This window comes from Rhinopithecus bieti, unplaced genomic scaffold (genome assembly GCF_001698545.2).
Source record: "Rhinopithecus bieti isolate Rb0 unplaced genomic scaffold, ASM169854v2 scaffold_2272, whole genome shotgun sequence".
NCBI classification, from domain to species: Eukaryota; Metazoa; Chordata; class Mammalia; order Primates; family Cercopithecidae; genus Rhinopithecus; species Rhinopithecus bieti.
The window spans coordinates 1047574-1075248 of NW_016804163.1; the positions used below are offsets into that span (position 1 = coordinate 1047574).

Consider the following 27675-nt stretch of genomic DNA (forward strand, 5'->3'; position numbering starts at 1 on the left):
GAGCTACCCACTCTAGGGCCTCCTCTGAGGTATTCTGTCACTCAGTAAAGCTCCTCTTCACCTGGCTCACCCTCCACTCATCTGCATACTTCATTCTTCCTGGACGCAGGAAAAGAACTCCAGAAATGCGGAATGGCGGGGCTGAAAGAACTGTAACACAAACAGGGCTGAAACATGCCCCTGGCTCGCCACATTGAAGGTGAAGGGGAGAGGAGAGTTGTGGCTGTCTCCAGACCTCGGGGCTCCCCAAGGCAAAGCTGTGACTCCCTCTTTGGGGCTTTGCATTTCCTGGAGTCTCCAAGCTTCCACTGTGTTCCCTGAGGGCAGTTGTTGAAGCTGCATGTGGTGAACCTGGTCCAGTCACAGCCTTGCAGAGAGCAGGCACCTGTTCCAGCACCTGGAGGTGCCAACCGTGCTGCATCAGCCAACATGCCTGACTGTGCAGTTGCTGGACCCAGTGCTAGCTCCCTCACACACCCTTTGCTGCTCCACACCTGGTTCACACTTGGCAGGTGTGGGATCCAGGCCAGTAGTGTGAGCCGAGTAGAGCCTGCCAAGCTGAGCAGGTGGAATGAGTAGTCCCAAGAAAAACTCATACAAAGGTGCCAGTGGCCACAGAGGTTTTTGTCCAGAAAAGCGTCACCCCAAGGATCCTGCAACAGCATGATTAAAGAATAAGTGCGTCAATGGCTGTGTAAGAAGATAAAGGTAATTATATCATTTAAGTCTTTGAGAAAAATGAGAAAGTAATAGACTGTGATTATACATTGCCCAATACCAATATATCTAACCAAGTCATTTAATTAATGAGTACAGGAAGATGAGACAACACAATCAAGAAGAAATCATGGGAGGGAAGAATTTGAGGAAATAATTTATCAGTAATTCCAGAAATGAAAATGCCCTATTCTCCCTCATGCCTAACTATAGACAGTAATTGTTTTAAAACATAAGCTATTATGTAGTAAAACTTTTTAATTTTTATTTATTTATTTTTTTGAGACAGAGCCTCACTCTATATCACCCAGGCTGGAGTGCAGTGGCATGGTCTTGGCTCACTGCAACCTCTGTCTCCTGGGTTCAAGCAATTCTTGTGCCTCAGCCTCCCAAATAGCTGGGATTATGGGTGTGTGCTACCACACCTGGCTAATTTTTGTATTTTAGTAGAGATGGCGTTTCACCATGTTGACCACGCTGGTCTTGAACTCCTGACCTCAGATGATCTGCCCGCCTTGGCCTCCCAAAGTTATAGGATTACAGGCATGAGCCACCAAGTCTAGCTTGGCAAATCTTTTTTAAAAATCTTAAGTGGGTTTAACTCGCGGTTAAGAAAGAAGCATTAATCTGAAAATTGTGCAAGACAAAAAATACTTTTATATTTGCCAAATTTATTGATATTAGAAGACAAAATATCTCATTTAGATTTTAGGTTTCAGTCATTTTATATAGAACTTTAACATTCATGAAACAGACCCCAGGTTACTCTCCTTTGAAGTAAAATGGCATGTGTGAATATAATCGCTATCTGAATGCATGATTATGTGTTAATCTGCTTTCTTATGGTAATCATTTCACAATGTATATGCATATTATATCACCACATTGTACATCTTAAATATATACAATGTTATTTGTCAATGACTGCTCAATAAAGCTGGAATAAAATAAAATAAAATCATTATGGTGTGGCAAGAAAAAAGCCACAAAAAAAATTTCCTATTTGTTGCTTGTAATTTTCTATTATTTGTAAATATATTCACAAATTTAGGAGATATCAAAATGCTTATATATAAATGGTTTCTAAAAGATAGGCATACTAATTTCATATATGTATCTCTATGATTTTGAAAAAAATGATAATTATTGAGTATTGCTCATATTTCAGATATTATCCTTAGTTGCCTTGTCTAGTGCAATGGTTCTCAAATTTTAGCAGGTATTAATGTCCCCTAGAGTGGCTAAAAAATCGGATTATGGTGTTTCACTCCCAGAGTTTGTGACTGAGCAGGTCTGGGTGAGGCTGAATATCTGAATTTCTAACAAGTTTTCAGGCAATGCTAGTGCTCTTGGTCTGGGAACCACACTATGAGAACGACAGTTATAATACATGGATATCCATGTCTTGGCCACTAAACACTGGGCATTGTTGGACAGGCTGTGTTTACCGCCCGTTTGAACCTCCCTTACTTCTTAGAAAAAAACTATACAATTAGCCATGCCAAACGTGTAAGTTTACAAAAGAGATTAAATAAGGTAATGTCTTTTAAAATACTTTATAATCTTTTAAAGTGCTACTCAAAGATTAATATGAATATTGTGCTTCTATGTTGATATAGAGAGATTATAAACTTCACCTGGGAGGGTTTGGAAACATCTTAATATTGTTTGTGACTGTCATAGCATGACATCATCATGATGTTTATATAGATGTGATAGCTAATATTTTGAGGGCATTTGCTGTGACAATAAGTTTATATTTTCATTTAAGATTCTTAAATATAAGGCAGGTAGTATTACTATTCTCATTTAAAAAGGAAAAAGCACAGGTAGTAAATGATGGAGCTGGGTTTGAAGCTAAATAATCAAGAAAAGAAAACATTCGTTTTGAGTATTTCTTACACCATCCTTAAAAATCCAAAGCGATAACAAAGTCCACCAGTGGTGGAGTGGGTAAAGAAAATTTGGTCCATATACACCATGGAATACTATGCAGCCATAAAAGAGAATGAAACCATGTCCTTTGCAGCGACATGAATGCAGTTGGTGGTCATTATCCTGAGTGAATTAATGCACAAACAGAAAACCAAATTCTTCATATTCTAAGTTGGAGTTAAACATTGATTACACAGGGATGCAAAGAAGGGAACAATGTGAGGACGGAGGGTGAGGACTGAAAAACTACCTATCAGGTAGTTTGCTTGTTATCTGAATGACAAAGTAATCTGTACATCTAATCCCCGTGACAGGCAGTTTACTCATAGAACAAGCCTGCACATCTATGCCTTGAACCTAAAGTGAAAGTTAGAAAAATAAAATAAAATAAAATAAATTTTAAAAATAAATAAGGGATTTATTAGAATTGGAGCTTGCAGATACAGACTGTACAGTCTCTGCAGAAGCAGTATTGTATTTTGCTGTCTCATAAGGTGACATTTCACATTATTTTACATTGTGTATGATATCCATAAATTTAAAATTAACGATTGTATAGCACTCTGTTTTCATATAAATAGTATTGTGATTTTTATGGTTCCTAGTGTATATTTCAATAAGTCGATATGGTACATTAGTCTTTTTACATGCATTTTCTGCAAATAGGATAACAATTAGAATTGTAGATTCACTCTACTAATTTCTTCAGTTTTCTGTCTGCTGCTGGCATACAATTCGCTTCTCAAAAAGACAGATTTGGGAATGAACACTTTGTAACAGATATAGCCATAATAAAACTATCTGAGCTCTCAATTGGAAATACTTATATTTAATATTCTTTTGGTTCTCTGCACATTGATTGCCATTTACTCAGTGGTAATGTCTAGCCAGTTGGCAAAAAAACATGATTTATATATTTAGATAGCATAGTTAAGGAAAAAGATGATTTATATATTTAAGACAGCATGTTCAGAAACTTTCCTGGGCAATCTATTCTAAATGAATCCCAAGTCAGCAGATACAATAAACAATCTCCAAGGCCATAGTCTTGTGTCAAATAACAGCCTGCTAAATGACTATTGCAATTTGGAAAACCCTCAGTCATGCCTGGAATTATTCAGCACAGATTCTTGTTTCTTCCTTAGGAAACGCACTGCTAACAAGCTAAACATTTCGCAAATTTATGATCAGACTCATATCATACATAGGACATACAATACAAATGTGATGAGACAACATTTCAGAATCTGAAATTTAGCTCTAAGTACTTTTACTGATTTTTAGAAAACATTCTTTCAATGCCTAGAGCTATGTTACCTAGAAGGAATACAATGATGCATAAAAGAAACTATTTTATGTATACAAAGATGTATTTATTATATTAGAAAATGACAGGCAATATCATTCTTCAAAAGTTAGCTTTCTGCTGTGAAGGGCATTTTAACCAATCAAGATGGAAAAGTGCAAAAATTACACATTTCCTCTAGATAAGCCAGTAAAAGCATTTATTAATCATCTAAGTAAACTCCATAGATGTTCTGCACTGATAACATTGGTTAGTTAATTTAACCTATTTTCCTTTCATTATGTTTATTATTCCTATTAATAGATAACACTTACTGAATGTTTAGTATATACTATGCCATTGTAGATAATGTAGAAAACACTTACTGAATGTTTAGTATATACCGTGCCATTGGTTAATGTTAATTAACTCCATCTGCTCCTTCACTGCCTGCAGCAAACGCTCAGGGACTGCGGCCTTCTGAGAGCATTCACAATGAGACGTGAGTCACTCTTGTGAAATTCATGACAGAAATAAGCACACGCACATATCACCCATATGCAAAATTCAACCCACTTGGAAATTAGCAGATCAAATTTGCTAAAGTTGAATATAAATCCCAATACAGCGGCCGGGCGCGGTGGCTCAAGCCTGTAATCCCAGCACTTTGGGAGGCCGAGACGGGCGGATCATGAGGTCAGGAGATCGAGACCATCCTGGCTAACACGGTGAAACCCCGTCTCTACTAAAAAAATACAAAATCTAGCCGGGCGAGATGGTGGGCGCCTGTAATCCCAGCTACTCGGGAGGCTGAGGCAGGAGAATGGTGTAAACCCGGGAGGTGGAGCTTGCAGTGAGCTGAGATCCGGCCACTGCACTCCAGCCCGGGCGACAGAGCGAGACTCCGTCTCAAAAAACAAAACAAAACGAATGAATCCCAACACAAGGTTTAAATAAAAACACTTCACAATTTTATTACATTTATCTCAAAATGTTTTTATTTAATTAAAAAAATAAAACTAAATATAATTAGTTATATATATATTTTTTGCTTCTTTTAGTTGCACATAATGAAGGTAAATCAAATACTTGGGAAATTATGATATTAGTATGTAGACGGTCATAACTTTTGTCTTTGATCTTAAGATTTTAAGTGAATAGTTCGTATTACATTAATATAAAAGTATTTTCTAGCTTAAGTATATGCTAACAGGCATATATTAATGAATCAGATTTCCGTAAAAGGCATGTCATTTTACAAATTTATTAAAACTCCTTCTAAACTTGAAATATTTTTTCATAATTATTATCTTCAACTTTCCACAGTCCAGTGTTAAAGTTTTTTCTTTCTAAATTTTGAATATCCTATCAACCATGTATTTATATAACAATTCAAATTTAGCCAAATTGGTTCTTGCCTTTGTGAGGAATTGAGTTTGCCAGTTAAAACAATGTGGACTAGAGTTCCTCCTGATGGTGGCATGAGCTGTGACTGCTGTCTAATGATGTCCTTGTGAGGTCTGGCATTTCACCACTGGCAAGAGGTCAAAATCAATGCAAACAGAGCATTCACCCATTACAGCAAGAAGTTTGTTTTGCTTTTTTTTCTTTTTCTTCAGACATTCTTAAACTCTTAAAATAGAAAATATATCAAGACAATTCTTTTGCAAAATCTGATTCTCAAGCACTCTCAGATTATGAACAATTGGCATGTCTTGTGAATATGTAAAACTGTGACATGGCAGCCCACAATATTGCATTGAATATGGCAGAATTTGTCTAAAAACTGTATTTATGTAAAGATAAGGTTCTTTTTAAAAAAGTTTTGTCTCCAAAAAATATTCACCACTTCAAAACTGTTCTTCCTGATGTATTTTAAAGGAAATATATTGGAAAAAAATACTGCTGTTTTTTTCCATCATCTTCTAAAGAAATATTAACTTGTGTCAGCCAAGAAAATATCAACCTAAGATATACCAAATCGTGTTGACCAAAATTATAAAATTCATGAAAATCTGAACAGGGCTTTCCATATGCATTAGAAAGAGAAGGATAAGGAAAAACCTACAAATCTAAATTTTATTCTATAATTAACAAAAGGAACAGGATCCTAAATGAAGTAAAATAGTAATGCCAAGGGGAAGGGGGAAGCAAAAGTCAACACTAAAAGTTTAAAAACAGGACTTTTGGTTGTTTCATATTAATGACAAGAATAAAAGGATAATCCACTCACATCAAAGTATAAACCTGGAGAAAGTAAACCAGAGATCAGGTTCCCTCCAGCTCCTCACACATTGGGGGCAGATTTTGTCCCAGTTATCCTCAATGAAGCCTGTGATATTAGTGACCTCCTCAAATCTAGAAATGCCCCCTTTCAGTCTTTGATCTCAAATTTATGACCACTGGACTTATAAAATAGAGAAAGGCGAAAAATAGGTAATTTGAAAGACTGTAACAAGACATTGAAAAGTGAGGATGATACCCCTCCAACACACACACACACACACGCACACATCCTATCAGTGCCAAGGCTAATTGTAGACAGAAATTATTGAATCAGAGATGAAGACAGCAATTGACACCATACAGGTGCGTCTTCCCTTCACTCTCCTCCTTTCCCTGTCTTTCTATTCCAACAGGCCCTGACAGGAAAGGCAGCGTTGGGAAACTCACAACCCTCAAGTGGAACAGAAAGTAGATCATTAATAACATACAATAGAAAGAAGAAAGAAAGGGGGTGAAAAATAAGGAATGAAGAAAAATACAAAACATCAAACAGGAAAATAGGTGCATATAAACTGCAGATGGTATTTCTATAGCAAACACTCATAGAAATGCAAACTTTAAAATGAAACCAACGCTATTGTTAAAGTAAATTTCCTTAACACTGTTAGTTAAAAAGAAAAGTATACTGTGGTAAGTTTAGGATTTACCAATAAAAATTCCTTCATGGAATAAAAAACTAGCCTGGAGAGACCTAACCACCACATTTGTTGAGTGAAAATTAGTATTTCCAGACTTCTCTGTGTAAAGTTTCATTTGATAGATTTGAATAAAATAAAACAACAAAATATCGGTGCAGCCACTGGTATTACAATTTGATCAAAAACACTAAATTTCAAGTTTGAGAAAGTACACAAAATAAGTTTCCAGAATACATTTTAGATCTCCATTCAGGATGGCAGATTTATGCCCCAGGCTGAAACAGTGAACTTCTGTGAGTATCACTGCACACAGAAGAAATAGGAAAATTTAAAATAGAAAACAAAACCCACACTACTGTTTTAATTGGTCCTACTATCATTCTTACTGAGACTTTTCATGAATTTTAAAACTGTTTCTCCTAACGTTTTCTAAAGTACCTTCAGATTAAACAAAAACTAAACATGTATAATTTTTTCAACAGCTTGATCAGTTTATTTGTGCTAATTCACTCTTAATTATAAATATGTTCTTAGTAAAGCTAATGTTTAAAGATATCACTAAAGGAACAAGAAATGTGTATACTCTGCAAAAGAAGAATGTAGACATTATTACTTATAATATTAATGACCATAATAATGTTACATTACATATTAAAAAAGGAACTCAAACCTTTTAACCTATGAAATATCCTATTTTCCCTGCTTCATATGTGTTATTCATCCAAGAAGTGGTATTTATAGACCAAAAGAGAATGAGTAAATAATACTTATAGGAAGACCAGGTATATTTCCATAAATGAAACATATATTAATAAAAAAGCTTAGTTTCAGGGGATACTGGGATATATATGCACACACACACATATATATTTGGATACATATATATGGATATATATAGATAGATATGGATATACACACACACAAACATATAAGAGCCTTAAATGTCTGAAGTCTGCAACGAAAATTCTATTCAAAATGATTTGACTAAATTTTCTTCTTACCAGAATGGACAGGATATGTCTGTGTTAAAATTCCTTCTAGAAAACATTCTCTCAAAATTTCCTACCAATTAGTATTGCATTCTAGAGTCCCTTAGACATAAATATCATCTCTTCTCAAACTGAGTTGAATGTGTGAATGTTTAGCCTTCATTTTCTAATCTTAATCACTGAAATTTCTGAATTTCTAATGATAAGCAAATTTCTTTAAGGACATGTTAATTGAAAAACGTATGCGGTAGATGGAATTTTGTTAAAGGGTTTTATTGGTTAATTGCTTTTTTGCTTACCAACAATTATTTGACATATCAAGATAAAGAATTTCCATCTCTAAAATATTTATTTTTTCAGACTAGGAATTGTGGTAGGTTTTATTTACATCAGCTGCATTAATCTCTCTCATCTCATGTTCTGCAATGTGGCCCTCCCCTCTCGTTAGGGGAGGAGTCTATTTCTCCACCTACTTGAATCTACGCAGCCCCTCTGAATTGCTGAGGCCAACAGTATATGACTCAATGAAGTGATCCCAGTCCCAGGCACACCAATTAACTGGATGCAGGGCTTCTGCTTCCTGTTTTTGAAGAGCCAACTGGCATATAAAAAGTGGCCTAAGACACAGGGAGAGGGCCTGGGGCTGGAGCCTTCTCCATGAGACAGGGAGAGGGATAAACCCTGTTCTCTGTGAGTGGAGAAACCCACCATCTTGGACATAGCTCCTTCAGGCTCAGTCCCTTTTGCCAACACCCCATAGATCCATAAATCTGGGGTGGGACACCAGCAGAGTGCTTTCCAGTCCTGGCAATAGTTGAGTAACATGAAATGTTTCCAGCCACTAACTTTTGGGGTTAACACATTAAAGCACAGATAAGCAAAACAAGCATTAAAGTGTCTGTCCTTATTTCTAATGACTTTCTATTATTTGAGGCTAACTTTATTTTCAGAGGCTATCCAGGGACGAAACTCTCATAGACGATGCCTTATGGGTTAATGTTTCAAGGCACACTGCTCCCTGCTGCATGCCTCTTTCCTAGTTGCCAAAAAGATTGTCACTAGGATTAAAGGAGCTTGTTAAGGTAAGAAAAGGTCTTGGCCAGTTGTTTATTAGCCAACATGCCGAAGGGAAAATGCAAAAAAAAATTTAAATCTGAATCTTTATCTGGTTGCCTAAATGATTAATTCTACCTCCTTACACACAATATTTATCTATAATAATAGATTGAGTTTACTTCTAAACATCTTTGTGATTGATGTATTAAAATCACACCTGAGAAAAATAAGAAAATTCTAATAGATACCAAATATAAAACTGTTTTCCTCAAAGGCCAGAGGCAGTATTATTTATTTATCAACTGGTTTTCTTCCATATTTAGAATTTTTATCCAGTGTAAGTTAAATTTTAAATAATGGAAACAAATGTGTTTCACAGGGGAAATAAACATCAACGACTCAAACAACACTATAGTCATTTCTGTCAATGATTTAGACTTTTCTGTCAAATATTTATGTAACATAGTTTAAATGAAAGTAAAAGCCCTGCATTTGGTATGAATGAGATGGCATTTTTCCAAAGGGTAATTCTCTTTAAGAGCTCATTCAAATCTATTATAAATGCTTTAATAAGATTTCATTATTTCAACTCTTTTGAGCCATGTTGCTGTGAGGTATTTTTACTGCCTGACACACATATTATTCTGCCTAAGAGTTTATAATTTTTATGATTTCTTTATTTACTGTGTTACACACAGTCATATACCACATAACAATGTTTTGGTCAATGATGGATTACATACATAGCGGTGGTCCCATAAGATTATAATGCTGTATTTGTACTGTACATTTTCTATGTGTAGATACACAAATACCTATCACTCTGTTACAATTGCCTACAGTTTTCAGTACAGTAACATGCTGTACAGGTTGGTAGTGTAGGAGCAATAGGCTATCTCATATAGCCTATGTGTGTAGTAGGCTCTGCCATCCAGGTTTTTGTAAGTGCACTCTGTTATGTCTGCGCAGTGATGAAATCACCTAACAACTCATTTCTTAGAATGTATCCCATTGTTAAGCAACACACAAGTGTATATGTTAAATTTTATAATATCTGCATTTACTATGATATATTGATCTCATAATATATATTACTATGAGATTATTAACTTACGAATATGTTTTCATTGGTTAAGATGTTGATTGGTATCATTTAATTATTCATGAATTTTTCATATTCATGAAAATTTTCATATTCATGAAAATTTAACTTTCATGTATAAATATATAAAATAAAACTTAACAAATTAATTTTAAAACTAGAATTAGATGGTTAAAATACTCCAATATCAAGTAAATAAGATTCTTTTAATATTATGAAGCAGATATGTGGTCAAATGTTTCTTTATTTTTATTGTATATATTAAAGTTGTACAACAGTATGTTCTGATATACACACACATAGTGAAATGATTACTACAGTCTAGCATTTGACCTATCCATCACCCCAAAGTTATTTTGTGTGTGTGTGTGTGTGTGTGTGTGTGTGTGTGTGTATGTGTGTGTGTGGTAAAAGCACCTAACAACTATTCTTTTGTCAAACTTTCATTACACAATACAATATTTTTAACTATAGTAGTCCTCAAGCTGTACATTAGATCTCTAGATTTATTTATCATACATAATGATATTCATCACAAGTGGATTCAATTTTGAACAAGAGCCTTTCAAAGACATATGTTCTTATATTGTAATGACATTTCAAATAAGCTGGTTGTCAAGAACATCAAATTTCATTTTTTTACACTATAGACCTTAAAGTCAATTCAGTGACAAATCAAAGTGGTTTTCTGTAAAATATGATTGGTTTTCAAATGATTCTTCAGTAGGATAAACTTTTTAAATTTGTAACAAAACCTTCCTTATAATTGCAATGAATAAAGCAGGTGAGAATGTCATGTTTTTAGGGAACCAGAAGTTGAGACTGGCCATATTCCCGCCCACTTGATCTCTCCCTTTCCTGCTTAGAGAGTTCCTGAAGTACCTCTGTAGATGTTTAGGTTTCCAAGCACATCATTCTGAAAACACAGTACTAGTTCTGTGAAGATCACTGTCATAAATCAAAGCATTTTATGGAGTGAACAATGGGTTCAATAAAAAACTCATATCCCCAAAAGAAGTAATCTATACTTGCCCAATGCCTGAAAGAAAGTCATTGAGGACACACAGTCACCTAAGTACCAGTTGCAAAACGTTTTCAGTTCATAAGCAGAATCTAATCCCCAGCACCACTCATTTGGTGTGGTAGGGGCAGTGCACCACACATTCCATCTGCTCTCCGTATTTTCTAGCCCTCTGCATTTAGGAAGGGCCACATTGTGACTAATCTGTAACAGCAACCCAATGTCACCATTAGCTCAGTTAGCAGAAGGCCAGGTAAAATCATTAGCTCTGTTAGTAGAAGGTCAGGTAAAATCCTGCAGTCTCTTACTCTTCTGTGATGGCAAATAAGGAGCCACCTTCAAATGGTCTGGTCTCAACATAGTGGGACTTTGACCAGCTGGCTCTCAGGCAAACAAAAAAAAAGAACCCCCAGCCAAGGGAAAGGACTCCCAGCCAACTCAAGATTTTCATGTTACAAAGTTATTTTAACTTTTCAAAGAGAGGCGTGGTCTTCTCATCTACTACATTTTTCTATTCTTTGACCACTTGTGGACAATATGACACATAGATTGATAATCATCCATCTACCTTGTATAACTTTTCAAGCATGTACTGATGTACTAATTTATTTGAATCATTTATCTCTTCCTGCAAGTGCTGCACAAATTCTCTATCATTTAGATAGATAAATAGATGATAGCTAGATAGATGACTGATAGATTCAGACAGATACACAATGACTATAGACCTTGATAGAAAGTGAATAATTAAAAAAATTATAAAGCAGCTTTGAACAGTCATTGATCAATAAAACCATTATGGAGACACTTATTGAACCACATCTAAAACATGGAATGTGGTCACTAAATGTTTATTGTAAATTAATGAGAAATAGTACTTGTGAGAAGATCTTGAGCTTGTGGGAAAAAAAAAATATATATATACACACATACACACATATACACATATTCTTTTTGCTTTTGTCATCATTTCATTCTAGAGGTAAAGAAAGAAAAGCAAGTTGGAGACTGTTCACGAAAATATTTCCAAAGGTTATATTATTAAATTTATTTTACTTTATAGTGGTAGAGGAGGTGAAGGAAGAGAAAAATTTAATGGATCTCATCCTAACTGTGTTTAGGGCAAGATATATTGTATATTTTACTTTTAAATTTTCAGTGAAATCAGAGAACATCTTGTCTAGTCATTTAAATCTGACCAGATAATTTTTTTCATTCCTAGAACATTACCAATTTCTGTCTTCCTAAGACAGACAAAGCCAATGAACCAACAGTCAACAAGGCCTTTCTTCACTCCTCTGAAGGGTCTTAGAACAAAATGGCACAAAAAAGGATTAAGCCTTCACTTCTTAGGCACAGACTTGGGGTCAGGGAACAATTAGGGGATTCAACGGCAGGATATCCTATGCCCTCTTGGCTTTATTCTGTTTCCATGGGTCAGAGTGAAATGGCCAGCTGAAAGAGGCAATGCCTCTTCAATGGTCTGGGGTAAAGGATCTTTTCTTCTTTTTTAATCTCCTATCTGTAAAGAGACTTCATAAAGCACACTAAAATAGATTTCTGAGAAAAACACATATATATGATATAGACAGCATTAAAAATACATAATTAGATCCAACAGATCTAAAATCACGACAAATTTCTAGCAAGGCTTTCAGTACGTCCTCTCACTTGCTGCCCTTGCTCGCCATGGAACCACTGGGAATCCAGGAGCATTGCTATTACATCACCTGCTGAACAGCTGATTCCACACACCCCAATCCAAATCCCAAAGGGATGTGCAAACGATCTATTGTGAAGAGACAAGTGACCCTCACTATTAGTGGACCCCGTATTTGCAAATTCTCCCGCTCATTACAAAGCATTTGCAACCCCCCAATGAATACTCAGTGCACTTTCTCGGAAAGAGAAAGGGAGAAATCTGAGTCACCCACCGCACAAGTTTCCCAGTTGAAGCCCAGCAGACGACGCTCTTCCTTCCTCTTCCAGCTCTCAAGTGTCTTTCCTAGAGGTCTATTTATTAGTCATGATTTCCCTATTTTGCACTTTTCTTGGCGATTTCACCGTTTAAATGACTCCTAAGCACAGTGCTGAAGTGCTATCCAGGGCTCCTAAGCAGGAGAAGGCTGTGGTGCACCTTAAGGAGGAAATATGATTAGATAAGCTTAGCTCAGGCATGAGTTACAGTGCTGCTGGCCGTGAGTTCAATGTTAATGAATCAAGAACATGTATTACATAAGATGTTTTTCAATAGAAACACACTCAAAACAAGTTTCTGTATTGATCCGTGGGTAAAAATGTTGTGACCTGAGGCTCTTAGAACCCAACTCTCTATTTCCTCCAGGAGCAATGGTTCAGTATTACTTGATGACAGACAAAGCTTAAAAGCCTTCTAGATTTTGCCATATTAGTTATTTGATTCATTGAACTAATACAAAATACAAACCCCGAAAATGTCTGAAAGTATTTTAGGACAGTGCTATAAAAGGAAGATAGTTTCTAAATTTAGGCTTTGTTCCCATCAGCAAAAATAAATCAACTGAGGATCTCTATACAGACATTTGAAGCTGAAACATTTATTTGGATTCCTTCTATAAAATAAACATCTCAGTTACTTAAAGCAAAGAAAGCATTGAGTCTTTTAGAGACATATACATATTACATAGAAACCAGTTGATCAAAATGCTTTCTAAGAATAACATTTCAGCCAGCCTCAGATTTTAGAGACCTATTGAACATTTAATTTTTTATGGAAAGACTCAGGCCTTAGGATTTATAAATTAAGTGAACAATAATTCAATATATATTAGGGTTACAATGATATCCATCAAGAGCAGGATCCCTCAACTTCTTGCTTTCTGAGGCAACAGATAAAGAAAACATTAGGATTAATCGTTAAACTGTTAAACATCTTTGCTAATTTAAAAAATAAAAATATGTAGATATTTAAGTTAGTCAAGCGAACAAACCCAGTTTGGCATATAGATTAATGAATGGAAAAATTATATTAATCACTAAAGGAAAGCAATTAATGACGGAGATGCCACAACCAGTATGAAAAAACCACAAAGACTAATGCATCTCTAACCCTTTTCATTTCTAAATTTTGTTTAGGCAAGCATGAGTAAAACCTGCATGCCTGCTAAGGCACTGTTGTAATTAAGCCAGTCTATTCTGCAAACTTATTATCACAATCTGGAGGGAAGACTTTCTTGAGCTTTGAACGGCACCTGCAGTTCACCGAGCAGAACGGAGTTACAAGGACTCCAGTGTTACAAGGGATCAGAAGAAAGCAGTAGCCAAGAAAAGCAAAGACTAGGAGAGGAAATCAGCAGACAAGTGAGTGCTTCATAGTCTGTCCCAATGCTATGAAAAGATAGATGCCCATTCCTTCCAAAGAGGCTGAAACAGCTTTCAAGAGAGTGGCTTTCTAAGATTACATTTTGTAAAAAGAATGAGTCTTCTGAGATAGATGGGGCCTCAAAACTCTACCATCAAATAACATTACTGTATCATTAAAGAACAGCAATTATTCCTTTTGTGGCAATTGTGAATGACAGTTCATTTCTGATTTGGCTCTCAGCTTGACTGTTGTTGGTGTATAGGAATACTAGTTATTTCTGCACACTGATTTTTTGTATCCTGAGACTTTGTTGAAGTTTATTAGCTTAAGAAGCTTTTGGGCTGTGACTATGGGTGTTTTCTAGATATAGGTTCATGCAGGGACATGGGTAGAGCTGGAGGCTGTTATCCTTAGCAAACTAACAGAGGAACAGAAAACAAAATACTAAATTTTCTCACTTATAAGTGGGAGCTAAATGATGAGAACACATGGAAAACAACACACACTGGGGCCTATTGGGGGGTGGAGGGTGGGAGGAGGGAAAGTATCCGAAAATATACCTAATGGCTACTACGCTTAATACCTGGGTGATGAAATAATCTGTGTGCCACAAACCCCCATGACACATGTTTACCTATGTAGCAAACCTGCATTTGTACCCCTGAACTTAAAACTTAAACAAATAAAAATAATAAATAATTTTAAAAGAACAGCATTTAGTGAATTACTGTATTTAAAGGTTCTTTTAAATTACAGAACTCATATTTCTTACATAACTTTTTTGACTTCCTCCTTTTTCATACAGTTTCTTATTTTGTAGAATAATTTTTATTACAGAGGCTCCTAGCTAGCAGAGATATACATAAGATACACAAACTAAAACTTCTAAAATGGATCATTTTTATGCTGCTACAAAATATTTGTTTTGTCATTTCCAATTTTACTATATATTCTCACTTTGGTAATGGGCTTAATGTTCCAAATTCCATGTGATACAAACATACATGAAGTTAATTTTTCTTCAATTCTTTCCCCAAAATTGCTGTAAGAAAATTGTCAGGTCCCGTTCTATTTAACACTTGGATGAACCCCTCCCTAGTTTTGTGATAATTTTCCATTTGGAAGACTCATGCCAAGCCCAGTTTAAAATCACCATCACACATGTGACTGACATCTCAGCTCCTCTCTACTCTCAGATATGAACCTCAAGGGATGTGAACGAGAAAAGGCTTGGTCATTTCCATCCTTCTCTTCCAAGTGCCTGATGACAGAAGGTGTGTGCTGGTTTTGGCTGGGTCTCCCAATCCTCTACCAAAGTTTTACTCCTCTGGTGCTGAATTTATTTATTTCTTTATTTATTTGTCATTGCCCAGGCTGGAGTGTAGTGGCATGATCTTGGCTCACTGCAACCTTCACTTCCTGGGTTCAAGCAATTCTCCTGCCTCAGCCTCCCGAGTACCTGGGATTACAGGCATAAGCCACCACGCCTGGGTAATTTTTGTATTTTTAGTAGAGACAGGGTTTTGCCATGTTGGCCAGGCTGGTCTTGAACTCCTGATCTCAGGTAATCCACCCACCTCGGCCCCCCAATGTGCTGGGATTACAGGCATGAGCCACCGTGCCTGGCCTGGCACTGAATTTAAAGAAAAGTAGGAGAAGGGCAAATATCTCTTTCTTTCACTTCTCACTTTAGAGGTAGAGATATTGGGCTTCTCTGGCCATCCAGTCATCTGAGGACCATGTGTGAGTTCTTCACACGATCATGTGAAAGTTCCTCCAGAGCCTTTCTTATGCACAGTTCCCTGACATGGGACATCTTCTACCCATCTCCATTGCCTGAACAGTAAAACCTGCCCTCACCAATATCACATACCTGGATTATTGTTGTCCCTCAGCCTATAGATCTGTGCCTATTTTAAAATCGTCACGCTGTATCGTGACCTCAGTCATATCAAAGTCATATCTCCATATCTCCTTCTCCATGTGTGTAAGACATTGCTCACTACATCAAGATGCCTTCAAATAGCAAAACACAGACAGATTATGCAATATCATTTTGTTCAACTGACAAACATATCTTAATTCAAAGAGATTAGATGCGTCACTAGGGGTAGGTGATTTGACGTAAATTCAGAGAATATTAATTACAGAAGAAGACTACAGAAATATTTTAGAAGATCTTAAAATATATTAGGTATATTTTAGAAATATTTTAGATACATTAGATACCTCATTTCTACAGATTAATTTAGTCAGGGATATGTAAGTAGCAAATACAAAATCTGGTTCTTGCCAATATTATAGTCAAGATTCATATCTTGGACACTCATTTTATCATATCATAATGAGTGGCAAACTTTTCATCTCAAAAGTTAGATGACATTTGGGAAATAAAAAGAAACAGTTACCCACATGTATCATTTATTAGCTTTAATCTTTTAAATTATACACCAATAACGATATTTAAAATGATAGAGTCCATAAGATATTTTTTAAAAACTAAAATTTATCATGCATCTTAAAGTTAAACTTGTTTTGAGTTATCACTACTACTAACTCGTATTTATTTTACCATTTCAAGCAGTGCATATTTGACTAATAAAAAGGCATTCAGTTTTGTTAATATGTCAACAAATAGGCTGTAACACCTCATTAGTTTAGATGCTGGAGAAATAAATGAGTTTTGAGTGTGCCAATTTACTAATAAGTTTGGAAATTGACTTGTTCCCTCTTGATTTGTGTCTAAATGTATTAACGCTTCTGATAATTAAATTAAAATCAGGTCCCTACCACACACTCAGAAGAGACTAAACAGATGCAAAAGAAATGTTTAATCATATTAGTGGCATCTTTCATTCAAAGCACTTTATGAAATTTTAAGCAATTCACTCAATTATTTTTATATCTCAACTTAAAAGAGTATTAAATACCTTTTTTCTGCTCATGGGAAGAAATTATAATTCCATTCCAACTGAGACCACAGGTGACAAGGTGTATTTCTTTTTTGTGTGTGAAAATTTGCCAAAGTTAATGATTACCTGGAGAAGAATATTTTAAGTTATGTAATATTAACTTCTATTAATGAATTGGTTCCTTCCAAAGAGCTCATAATTAATCCTGTAAAAGTGTACTATGATGACCATATTACCAAAAACACATCTGCAGCAAAGTAAAAGCTGAGGAAAAGGTTGCATTCCTGTAATCCTAGAATCCTGCAAAACATGCTTCTACATTTCATATAAAAGGGATATATTAACTGACTCAATATCCCTTTTATATCAAGGGCTAGGCATGGGAATCACATTCTTCCCTTACTCTAGCCCATACTGTAAAATGTATCACATGTTGCTAGCTTTTATACCAGCTCATGTTACTGTATCCTCCCTGGGTCACCTAAGAACTCTTCCTTGATTTTTATTCTCCTAACTTTTCACTGGAATCCTTCAGGACTAAACTTGTTCACTATGAACTTAATATCTCCACTCCTCTCTTCCCTCTGGCATGTACCCTATTTCCTGGTTTATTCTATTTTAGTTTATAATAACCACTAGTTCCTGAGAATAGGCAACATACATTTATCTTTTAGTTACATGCTTCCTTACCACCCAACGCAAGCATTCTTCAGTGTGCTGAGCACTCAAAAAAAACAGTTTAGCAAAAATGAAACTGACAAAATATCCAAATCAGATGTATACCAAAAGGTCTTAATTTATGTCTTATCTTAATTGAAATCTATACTATAATCTGGTAGTCTTTTTCTGTAACTGAAAACGTGTACTAAATTTGAGAACTATTAAGTGCAATTTTGTATCATAAATAGGATCCTGGTACAGAGAAAAAAAAAATCAGTGGCAAATGTGGCACACATACACCATGGAATACTATGCAGCCATAAAAAAGGATGAGTTTGCGTCCTTTGTAGGGACATGGATGCAGCTGGAAACCATCATTCTTAGCAAACTATCACAAGAACAGAAAACCAAACACCGCATGTTCTCACTCATAGGTGGGAACTGAACAATGAGATCACTTGGACTCGGGAAGGGGAACATCACACACTGGGGCCTATCATGGGGAGGGGGGAGGGGGGAGGGATTGCATTGGGGAGTTATACATGATATAAATGATGAATTGATGGGTGCTGACGAGTTGATGGGTGCAGCACACCAACCTGGCACAAGTATACATATGTAACAAACCTGCACGTTATGCACATGTACCCTAGAACTTAAAGTATAATAAAAATAAATAAATAAATAAATAAATCAGTGGCAAAGCCCATGATATCCAAGTAAAGTGCGGAGTTTAGTTAATAGTAATGTACCAACATTAGTTTCTTAGTTTTAATAAATGTATCATGGTAATGGATGATGTTAACTTTAGAGGATACTGGATAAATAGTAAACTCTCTGTACAATCTTTGTGAATTTTCTGTGAATTAAAAGTTATTCCAATAAAAAATCATGAAATAAATGTGTATTATCAGAATCAGAAAACAACGCTAATCCTACAATGGCATATATTGAATTTGTTTCTCAAAGAAAATGATGAAATTGACTGAGCAGGCTGTAGTTAGGAAACTAGAATATTATTTTTTCCCATGTTTTTTAGATTAGGAAATAAAACAGTAAGTTTAAAGTGACTACTTTCTAATAATGATTTAAATAAAACAAAGGAGAGGAGAGAGGAAAAGGAAGGGGAGGGGAGGAGGAACCAAATTAGATAGGTGTCAGATTAGAAACTGAAGCCCTAAAACATGGATTTATGTTCAACGTGCAAGAAAATTCCTTAGATAAATGATGGCTGATATAATTTAACAAGCAAATGCCCTGTGCTAAAATAAGACTGCTAATCTGATTTTTAAACTATGCACGAAATATTGTTAAGTCTAGTGCTCAAAACAGCTGATTTGGAAAGCCTCTTCTCTCTTTCACCACACTGAGCTAATGGGAGTATAGAATAAACAAACGCATATCCATGTATTTTGGGAAGTATAGATTAATTTATCAGTGCTATGAACATTCATACTTGAATGCTCAATTTAAGGTAATATTAGTGTAATTTTCTGTAGCTTAAAAGAAAGACAATATAGGTTTTCCTTACCATTTGTTCATGATAATACTTTTTTTAATTGCATTCACCACTGAAAAATTTTATGACAGATTCAGCCTAAATGAGATCAAAGCTAAAGGATCAAATACTATAGCAGTGTGCTTTTCACAGTTAGGTTTAAATAAACCAAATGTAGAAGGAAGATGACAGATATGAAAACATGATTTTAAGGTCAAATTCATGCTAATATGTAAGGTTATCTTGGCCGTTAAACTGATAAATGAATATTGATCATGCAGGAAAACACTTTAAAAGTTATCAATGTTCAAAAATTTTTCTTTGAAATTTCTATAGAGTCATAGTATACCTAACCAAAAACAAGAATTGGGTCATCTTTGAATTTTAAAACATGCATAGAGTAGTCTGTACTAAATATACATTAGCTTCTATTTAAATATAAAATGAATAATGTTTTAGAGAAATGGAGGAATAAATACTGTTTATTTGCATATCAGGACTTCATATTTTGGGGGGTTTTAGAAACTCAAGTCACAGCTATTGAAAAAAATGAATGGTACAGTTAGACTCCCTCTTGCTTTAAGCTTTCCATTGCTATGGCAAACAAAGAAATACAATTAGAGACATAGTTTTATTTGATCAAAAATACAAAACATACCCTTTTTGATCATGATGAAAGTTAAGGACCACTTGCTCCCAGGTGACATCCTAACTCACTGCAGCTTCCAATGGGACAAACTTGTCTCAGCAATCTGTGGAACGGATGCTTTGGGCTTAGAATGGATCTGAAAACTTGCTTCCACACTTGTGGGCTGATAGGCTCCCCCAAAAGATAAATGTTGTTCTAAAGTGTATTGCAAACTGCAAATATGTATTTCAAACAGCACTGTCACCACGGGATTGTCATATAAAGCACACAACAATATGCAGTCATCCATATACCAAATCTATCTTTAAAAATAATACTATTTTTATGCTACAAGTAGCCTATTTTATAAATCAGTGATGGGGTTGTGCACAGCACTCACATAATGAAGACCTCAGGTAAAGCATATATCACCTGACTAATCCAAGTAATCTTTTACTGTGTACATAACCATGGGAACTATAAGTTCTACTGGTCCCTTTAGATTCCTTCACTCTCATTGTTCTCTGTCCTGCTGTCCTGGAGGCTGGTCTTCATGGATTGCTGGAGAACGTTCCATGCTTCCAATTGGGTTCTGACAAAAGAAAGTGCCAGCAAGAGATGAGAGAAAGCAAGGAGGAGTGCTGCTTATTCCCTCACTCCCTCTCTGCAGGCTGTAGTCGGCTCTGCTAATTGCTCCCTGCTATCTCTTCTCCTCAAGCCTGATTCCTGACGGGTGGCCCCTTTCTCAAGGTCAACTCCAATGAGAGTCACCAATCCCTTCTCTCCTCCTGTAGGCCTGGTGGTGGCAGAGGTCACCTCCTGCTTTCTCCTCCTTTTGGTTGCCCTAACCTGTCTATTAACTGCCTTGTCCAGAGTAAGGCTTCTCTAATCCCTCCTTCTGAGAACACCTTCTATTTCCTTCGGGAACCCTGGCTGATGAAGTGATGATTACGCGTGCCTTCCAAGAATCCCTCTGATTTCTCTTCCGCTCTTGAGAAAACAAAAACAAAATTCCTGAGTTCTCAGGCACTGACATTCAATACTAGACAAAGAGTTTAGAATACCTAGAAAATGTTTTACTCTTATGTATACTCTTCACGTAGAAAAAATTCACATATATCGGTATATCCAGAAAACAAAACCCATTCTTACATCCTAGGGAAAAATAATATATGATAAACTCACAAAAAAACTGCCTGTGAAGACTTTCATTTAGAATGTTGGGCAGCAAGTGAATTAACGCAGAAATAGAAAACCAAATACCCCATGTTCTCATTTGTAAGTAAGTGGAACCTCCACCACCCCTAGGCCTCATGGATATAAAGATGGCAACAACAGACACTGGGGACTACTGGAGTTGAGAAGGGGTAGGAAGGAGAGCGGCAAGGGTTGAAAAATGATTGGGTACTATGCTTACTGCCAGGGTGATGCAATCAATCAGACTCCAAACTTCAGCATCACACAGTATACCCAGGTAACAAACTTACACATGTGCCCCTTAAATCAAAAATAAAAGTTAAAACAATAAAAATAATTTAAAAAGTTAGATAGCTATGATAAGTACCTCATATTGTTTAATGTGTGTTTAGTAAAACTGGAAAGTTAACTTGTGTCTAATAGAATGAAATTTTTTTTTCTAGTGAAAGCAAGTAGGAATAGTTGTTGCATATTTACTGGAAGAGCTGATATATCTAAAGTGAACAATGACTTTTCAAGATATGTATGAACAAGATAGAAAGTGAACAATGAATTTTCAAGATACATAGCTTGGGATGATGGCGGGAAAAATAGAGCTTTCTTATTTCCAGGAACACAGTTCGAGGTAAAGGCAGGCCGTCTAACTGAGGGTTCACATAGGAAAGTATGTTCAGCAATAGTTGGCAGCACCGAAAATGCTGAATTTCTCTCTGCAAAGGTTAAACTATTTGCCAATTCTGTGATATTTTTTTTTCCGATTTTTTGTTTCATACTTCTAATGTCAAATTACTTGACTTTTTGCAGTCTCATTATGGGAACATTTCTAAATACTAAGTGGGAATTTGCAATTAATATTAGTGCATTTCCACTGGATCCAATCCTAATGCTCAGTGTTACTGCATGCCCTTGGAAACTACTTATTCCTGATAAGATCAATACTTTTGTTTTTCCAACTTTACTCTGTGAAAGTAAGATTCCAATATTCTTCTCTACTGAACCACATTTTCTTTTTTCCACTATGGTGGAATATGTTATACAAATGCTTATTCTGTTGTGCTACAGTTAATTAAATTCCTAAAATACGTAACTGGTATTTATTAGCTACATCATCCCTTCAGGAGTGATTTAGTGAGTTTTGTTCTTGATATGTTAAAGTCAATGCAAAATGTACCCTTCTGGAACTCGGAAGTGAAATAATTGGTTCAGGTTTTATATTTTTTGTGATACAAAACATAAATTTTAAAATGAATAATTTTAAGTATCTACAATGGATATATTATTGTTAAAACATTACGTTCTGTGACATTGTTTAATTTACTGCAAGTTTTTGCTATAGATAATTAAAATCACAGGCTGTAGGTCTTCTAAAGGGGCTATTTCCATTTGTTAACAAGAATTACAAACCTGAATTGATTTTTGTTTTGACAAGAATTATTCTAGCTCTGAATATACTGACTGTGAAATTTTGCATTGGGAAAACTTTTGAACTATTTTAGTTTTCCTATGGCCACAGATTTTCTTGCCAAAGCAGGCACTGGCGGTTCCCCAGGGAGTGGTATATAAGTTGGTTCAAAATCGAAAAATGGCATTATAAGAAGTTTCAACACATTTTCCAGTGAATGGTCCTTTGGAATACATTAAGCCATGTACAAACCGTATCAAAAGTCAAATGCAAATTGCTTATAGATAAAATTTTTATTTTAAAGATCTAAGCACATTTTCTGATGAGTCTCAAACGAACAATTCTTATTGATATTAGAACAAAGCAAGCAAGAGTTGCCCTATAACTGAAAAATTCAGCGTCAGGGTCATTCAATCTTTCAAAGCTCTTCTGCTTCTCCAATGTTTAGGGGGGCACGATGCTTTTATAATTGTTCACACATGATTTCAAGAAGGAAAGCAAAAAAGGAAAATGAAAGAGAGAGAGGAAGAATGGAAGGGGGATGGAGAAAAAGGGAGAAGAAAGGAGAGGAAAGAAGAAAGAGCAAAAAGCAGAGTGTGAGAGAAGGGGAGAGGGAGGAAAGAAGGAAGGAAGCCCCCCTTAACCAAGGACACACATAGAATAAAATCTATGTTAACATATGAGGGATTTAAAAATATTTTGCAATGTATTTTCATTTCCTAAACATTCTACTTTAATAAAGCTTCTTTCCATAATTTTTGGCTTCAACAGAAGGAAAGAAAGGTGTGACTGTGTCTGAAAGCTGACTTTCTTGAATTTTCACTGAGTCTTAAAAGCCTGTGTGCATGGGGGAAAGGTGTGCACTTCCAGTAGGGCTGTGAAAGAAAAACCCAGATAGGGTGGATAGGAAGCTAAAAGCAAGAGGGACAGCACAGAAGGAACGTATCCTGCTTCTATTTGTAATCGTAGGAGACAGTTTCCCTCCAGTGGATTCCATAGCAAGACATGTGGTCAAAGCCATTTAAAATCATTACATAGATTATTTGGTTGGGAAAGAACATGAAATAGTGGTCTTGAGTCTCTTTCCCTCAGCAACAATGTAACATGGAAGGGATTCAAAAATCCCTGCATATGCCCTTGCAAGGACATGGGACTGGTCTGCCAGCAAGCCACTATGGTGAGGGTCTAGTTGTCCCCAGGGCATAGACTGACAGTGCTGGGTGCAAGACAGACTCCAGATAGAAAATACAGCTGATATGTAGGGATCTTCAATGGCTGCAAGAAATCAGGTGAGTCTGAGTTAACAGGGACCACTCTAACTAGTGGGGGAATACAAGGGAACATGATGTCACCATTGTGATTTTATAAATTGATGGGGCCTTTTAACATCTTTTAATATTTAAATTTTCACTTAAAATTGTCTAAAATCAGGGTTGCCATATTTAATAAATAAAAGTACAAATAAATTTTATTTGTATTTTCAATATTTTCAAAATTATTCATTGTTTACCTGAAATTCAAATTTAACAGTATTCCTATATTTTACTTGGCAAGCCTATTTATAATGAAACAGCAAGTATCAACTTCTCTCTCATCTTTGGAAGGCAGGGTTATATTAGTTTCATAAAATAAAAAATATTCATTTTTTTCCCAACCAAGTTGATACTTGTAACATTTTTATTTTACCGTATGAGCTAAACATAAAATATGTTTTTCTCTCTAACTTACATATTAGCACTGCTATGAAACAAGGGAAGCGAATGCCAGCAACTGTCCTTGAAGAGGTTTCAAATAGTATGAGATTTTTCACCACGGATAAAATCAGAACATACAACAACATGATATGAATGACCTATGTTTGAAATTCTTTGTTTCTTATAAAGAAGTTTTTGAATTGAATAACTTGTCTGCCTCTAGACCAGACTTTGTGACTAAGGACAAATGAAAAGAAGAATAAATGTTTCTTTAAAGAAATAATGAGATCCTACGCACGCGCGTGTGTGTGTGTCTATGTGTATGTATATATGTTTATTAAGTATGTATGCATGTCTGTGCGTGCTTGCGTATATGTGTGTGTGTTTTCAATTCTCCTGATGAGGGATTGGGAAGAAAGGCAAAGAAAAAGATTCTAGAAATAGTTGGAGAACTTCCTTTCTTGTGGGTGTCAGCGAGCACTAGGGATGAGCGGCCCAGAGACCTGGGAGGAGGAGGAAGCCACCTTCTAACTATTGCAACAATGAACAGATAACAACTCCAAGGCACGTGCAATCTAGGAGAGCCCAGGTAGTCGACTTAGCACAGAAATCTGAGACCCTAAACCAACAATATGATGTGCCACCTTTTCTTTTAAGGTCTGCAGGTTCCTGGGGAAATTCTCCTTATAAAGACACTCGGGAGAGTGGTACAGTGCGAGGAAGAAGGGAACCTCATTGTGTGCGCAGTAACCTTACCTGGCCCAGCGCTCACACTCAGAATCTGGCCTGAAATACGTTGGTAGGCCCACCTGTTTTTATTATATCTCTTTAACCTCAAGTGAAACAGGTATTTTAAGTAGTTTTCTGGCTTTTCCTAAATAAGAATTGGAGGGACTATTTCCTAGGTGAGATTATGTCTCAGTTTTCTCATAAGTAAAATGGAAATATTTATATTACCTAACTAAAGGGTTGTTTGGGAAAATCATATGAGATAATGCATGATCACAGTCCCTGCTGAGGAGATAAATGTAAACTAGAATAGTAATACTACTACTTATAATTACTCCATAAACAATACTGTAAAGTAAGTAACTGTGCTAGGGGATAAGAAACCAGATTGCTTGAAACTTGAAATAAAAAAGATAGCAAAACAGAATTCATCACTGAGAGTAGAGGCAAACTGTATCAGGTGATTTGGAAGTTTCTCTATATTTCAGGCTCAGCCAAGAACAAGTCTCTATTTGAATAGAGCAAGCGACAGTTTTCCTGAAGCAAATGGCAATTCACTCACTCGCTCATTCGATATTTATTGATTAGACATCTCTTTCAGCTGTAATATCACCAGAGCATCTTAAATGGTCTCCCTGATCCTCTTCTCTCTTCTCCCTGCAACCCCCACCCCCCACCCACTTGTAACACAGCAGCCAGATTGTTCTCTAAAGAAAAAAAGAAAACTCATAAATCAGAGACGGTCAAATCCCTGCTTAATACTGTCCAGTGTCTTCTCAGAGAACTGCAGATAAAATCCAAGCAGCGTGCCACGGCTTACAAAGCCCTAGTCAGTCAAGTCTCCCACTGACTTTTCCAAACATGTTATTCAATTCTACCCACCATATTCACTTCATTTTTGTTCCTCAAGTGCACCAAATGTCTCCCTAACCTCCGAAATCACTTATCTGATCCACTGGTGGCTCATCGCCTGGAGCCAGCAGGCGGCCTCCTCAGACAAGAGTCGCCCTTCATCTCCAAAATCACACTTTTTTTTTTTTTTGAGATGGAGTTGTGCTTTTGTTGCCCAGGCTGGAGTGCAATGGCACGATCTCAGCTCACTGCAACCTCTGCCTCCCAGGTTCAAGCGATTCTCCCACCTCAGCCTCCCGAGTAGCTGGAATTACAGGCATGCGCCACCACACCCGGCTAATTTTGTATTTGTAGTAAAGTCGGGGTTTCTCTATATTGGTCAGGCTGGTCTCGAACTCCCGACCTCAGGTGATCCACCCGCCTCGGCCTCCCAAAGTGCTGGGATTACAGGCACAAGTCACCGCGCCCGGCTGCACCACACTTCAAAAAATCCTTCTACAGCATTTATCTTCATCTATTTTTTGTTTACTGTTAAGTATTTACTCTGAGCCCCCTCCTCTAAAACGAAAACTTTAACAGGACCTGACTGCTTTATCCCCAGCACCTAACTCAAAGTCAACAACCACGTTTAATTAATGACAATTTCTTATGCTTTGTTCTCTGCTCGTTTACCAGCATCTTTTCCACACAACCTTCTGAAGACGGCTATATATATATTTCCCCCTCCTCCCCACCCACACACACCATTCAGGCCCCATGTTATTGCCTTTTCTCACAGTCTTGGATACTAAGCAGAGGGAGTTTCCAGGGTGGGGAAGAAAGGGGCAGGGTGGGGTGGGATCCACAATGAGTGAGTCTCATGGGGGTGAGATGGGCAGTGCTGGACCAACAAGTCCTAGAATAAATGACAGAGGGAGGGCCAGGGCATCCTCAGCTCTAAACAGGTGGGCCTGAGGGCCACTGGCACTGAAGGTGTTTGGTTCTCACCCACTCCAGCAGGGCCAGGCCAGAAAAGGAGAGAGTTTCCTGGCTCCAGCATCCCTATATCCAAGTCCTGCAAAGGGGTCTCTTGTTTGGCTATGAGATGAACAAAGATAGCTCAGAAGCTCCTAGCTTCCAGAGTTACGTGGGGCTGGGCCTGAGAAAAGCCGGGAGGTCAGCAAGGGTGAACGAAGGGAAGTCGTTGCTTTCTGGAAGACTAGCACCTCAGAGCCTGCTTAAACCGTTTTCCCGCCTGCTGACCCCTGGACTGGGGCCAGACTGGCACATGCCAAGGAATGGGTACACACCATTCCTCTTGTGAAGTTCACAAAATACAGATTGGTCAGCAGAGGGAAAAGATCATAATGCTGAGGTGGCAGTAGCCTGTTTTTTCAAAATTAATTTCCCCGTGGAGATGGGTGGAAAGTTGAAGTTGTAGTTGGTGTGCGCTAAGGCTGGATACCCAGCGGGTAAGGAAGATCGGGCACTTGGTTCAAGTAGGCCCTGATGAGATAAGGTTGGAGCCCACGCTGAAGAGCACCCGAGCGAGCGGCCCAGACGCGGATGCCTTCCTGGGGAAGGGTCCGCACAAACAGTCCTTAAAGGCGCAGCTGCAGTAGCCAGTGGCACCGGATACAATGGCGGCGCCTTTGCCGCGCTCCACCCGCCTCTGGCTCCTATCCAACCTCCTGGCCTCTAGTGTCCTGCCCTTTTGTATTTTCGGCCACGAAGTTCACGGCCTCCCCACAG

The 27675-nt window shown here is 36.9% G+C and overlaps 1 protein-coding gene and 1 long non-coding RNA gene across 2 annotated transcripts in view; both read right to left on the bottom strand.

Moving 5' to 3' along the window:
* The window catches only part of DOK6 (docking protein 6), a 441245-nt gene that overhangs the window by 352751 nt on the left and 60819 nt on the right, over window positions 1–27675 (bottom strand). The gene's annotated exons all lie outside the window — the stretch shown is intronic.
* LOC108526352 (uncharacterized) lies at window positions 25658–27447 on the bottom strand. Its single transcript, XR_001884501.1, has 2 exons — window positions 27234–27447; window positions 25658–25799 (listed from the first exon to the last, which is right to left on the bottom strand). It is a non-coding gene; the product is annotated as an uncharacterized LOC108526352 (long non-coding RNA).